Genomic DNA, 3,297 nt, shown 5'->3' with positions numbered 1-3,297 from the left:
TATTTCTCTGAAAAAATTGATTCATTTTCCCATAACTCCCTCTTTTACCCCTCCCTCCATCTTCCCTCTTTCCCTCCTTCCTTCCTTTCCTCCTTGTTCTTACCTTCTTCTGTCCCTCCCTTCTTTCCTTCTTTCCCACCTTTCTTTCTTCCTTTTCTTCCTTCTTTTATTCCCTTTAATGTAATATCCCTTTAGTCTCAGAAACATACATTTTTTTATAAGCTGCCAGTTTCAGATATGTAGTTCCCAATAAGTATCTTTGGTATACATATGTATGTTTGAATTTTAGTGGTAATATTACAACTGAAATCATTTTGATACATAAAATCAGTCAAATTTTTTCATTCCCATAAATACTGAAATGTAACATTAGTGTATAGGTACGTGAAACCATATTGAAACATTATATTTATTTTGAAGTTGCTACAATTGTAGATTCTTTTCAGCTGAATGCAATAGTAGCAACAAATGTGCTCCCTGACTGTGATTTTATGTGTACATCCATAATTACCACAAACAAATAAAATTAATAGGAAACGGACATAATTTACCTTTTGAGAACACTGAAGAGATATTTCTTCTGCATTAAGTTTTAGTTAACATTTAAGTCCCTTAAAAAAAACTAACATTTTTATTCCCTTTTGGAAAAGTGGGGTGTTTTTTATGGAGGCCTGAATGAAGGGGCTTAGCCAAACAGTAATACTGGCAAATGGAGTCTGGCACCCTTAGTTAAACATTAACGTGAAGACAGTGAACATCCACAGTGAGACCACATGATGTCATCAAGATGGGAGCTGGCTTATGTCAGTCCAATTTCTTGTTTGTTTGTTTTGTTGTTGTTGTTTTTTGGCAGTTGGCGTTAAGTGACTTGCCCAGAGTCACACAGCTAGTAATTGTTAAGTGTCTGGTCTGAGACTGGATTTCAACTCAGATGCACCTGACTCCAGGGTCAGTGCTCTATTCACTGCGCCACCTAGCTGCCCCAGTTCAATTTCTTCAAGAACACTAAGTGGGATTTCAGTTTCCTCTTGGAGCAGATCTGCGTATTCATTGGCTTTAAGTAAGTTATTCTTGTTATGATTCCTGAACTTCTCCCCTAAAAGAAATTCATCCAGAATAAAATAAGCTTTCTGAAAATTAAAGATGACATCAAGTTCAGAGACACTGCCAAAATATTTGCCAAGTAGCTCAACATAACGACGAATTATTTCCAGGGTAATTAGTTGTCCTTATCTTCACTAGCACAGCAGAAATACATTTGGTTACCTTATCTTTCGTAGACAGTCTTCAGATCTTGGCACTCCAAAAAGCTGCACATTTTGGTTTATGGGGCAAAACTGTTTGAACAAGTTCTCTTGAGGTTTTTTCTTTTCTTTTCTTTGTCCGATAGCGAGGCATACCATTTCTGGAGTCGGAGCTTTCCCTGACGACTAAAAAGCAACATAAAGTACATTGTGGCCTCAGATAGGAGGGAAGCCCGGTCGCTACCCTGCAGCTCGTGGAACTGGCAGCCCCGGCAAAGTGAAAAGCGCCTTGGACAGTCTGGGAGCCGAGCAGGCGGGGCGTGAGGAGAGAGGAAGAGGGGGAACCGGGAAGGGGCTGGAGGGAGGAAGCGGGATGAGCTGAATGGGGAAAAAGGCTCCCAAATCTCTCCCCAAACTCCTCCCTCTCCCCGCTCCCCTCGCTACAAAACAGGGGAGGCGGGGAGGGCTTGTTGAGCAACTGTCCAAGCTGGAAACTCAATTCCTTTTTCTAAGAAAGAGTTATTTAAGTATTCTACTTCCTCTTTTGTTAATCTGGGCATTTTACATCTCTGTAAAAATTCATCGAATTCACTTAGATTGTTAAATTTGTAGGCACCTAATGGGGCGAAATAGCTCCTAACAATTGCTTTAATTTTATCTTCATTGATGATAAATTCTCTCTTTTCATTTTTGATACTGGTAATTTGGTTTTCTTCTTTCCTTTTTTTTAAAAAAAATTACAAATTTATTTTGATTTATCAACAATCACTTCCATATGCTTTTGAGTTTAAAATTTTTCTCCCCCTACCTCCCCAGCACCCTCCCCACCACCCTCCCCAAGATGGTGCACAATCTGATATAGGCTATACATTTACATTCCTATAAAACATATTTTCACATTAGTGAAGTTGTAAGTAAAAATTAAAACCAGTAGGAGGAACCATCAGAAAGAGGAAAGAAAACTCAACAGAAGAGGAAAAAAAATGACAGCGATTCAACTTCCATAGTTCTTTCTTTGGATGTGGATAGCATTTTCCATCAGAAGGCCTCTGGAGGTGTCCTTCTTTCCTTTTTTAAAAACCAAGTTAACCAATAGTTTATCTATCCTATTGTTTTCCACCATAAAACCAGGTCTTAGTTTTATTTATTAGTTCAATGATTGTCTTACTTTCATTTTTATTAATCTCTCCTTTGATTTTTCAGATTTCCAATTTGGTGTTTAATTGGGTATTTAAAATTTATTCTCTTTCTATTTAAACTTCATGCCAAACTGATTGATCTGCTTTTTGTCTATTTTACTGATATATTTAGAGAAATAAACATTTCCCTAAGTACTGCTTTGGCTGCACCCCACAAATTTTTTCTATGTTGTCTCATCATTCTCTTTCACGAAATTATTTATTGTTTCTGTTATTTGTTCCTTGACCCACTCACTTTTTTTTTTCTGAAGCAACTGGGGTTAAGTGAGTTGTCCAGAGTCACGAAGAGCTAGTAAATGTCAAGTGTCTGTGGTCTGATTGGCCTGAGCTCTATCCACCCCCCTCCCTGTGCTACCTAGCTGCTACAACCCACTCACTCTTTAGGATTATATTATTTAGTTTCCAATTAATTTTCAATCTTTCTTTCCATGGCCCTTTATTCAATATATTTCTATTGCATTATGATCTGAAAGAGATTAATTTAATATTTCTCCTTTTCTGCACTTGGTTGTGAGGTATTTATGTCTAATAAATAGTCAAGTTTTGTGAAGCTGCCATGTGCAGCTGAGAAAGAGTTATATTCCTTTCTATTCCCATTCTGTTTTCTCCAGAGGTCTGTCATACCTAACTTTTTAAAAAGTCTATTCATCTCCTTAACTTCTTTCTTGTTTATTTTTTGGTTAGATTTATCTAGTTTTGAGAGGGGAAAATTGAGGCCCCCCATTAGTATATTTTTACTGTCTATTTTCTCCTGTAACTCATTTAACTTTTCCTTTAAGAGTCTTTTCTTTTTCATTTTAGACTGTAATTGCACAGCCAATATTTCATTATCTCAGAACAGTTTTTTGAGCTAT

The 3,297-nt window shown here is 37.1% G+C and overlaps 1 pseudogene; it reads right to left on the bottom strand.

The window, feature by feature from the left end:
- Positions 1-395: 395 nt before the first annotated feature.
- On the bottom strand, positions 396-2,545 carry LOC144456280 (AP-1 complex subunit sigma-2 pseudogene; annotated as a pseudogene).
- Between the last annotated feature and the right edge of the window lie 752 nt (positions 2,546-3,297).

This window comes from Phascolarctos cinereus, unplaced genomic scaffold (assembly GCF_003287225.1).
Source record: "Phascolarctos cinereus isolate Bilbo 61053 unplaced genomic scaffold, phaCin_HiC Scaffold_3;HRSCAF=262, whole genome shotgun sequence".
Taxonomy (NCBI): domain Eukaryota; kingdom Metazoa; phylum Chordata; class Mammalia; order Diprotodontia; family Phascolarctidae; genus Phascolarctos; species Phascolarctos cinereus.
Note: the sequence above shows the minus strand (reverse complement) of the source record. Positions and strands in the feature narration are given on the sequence as shown.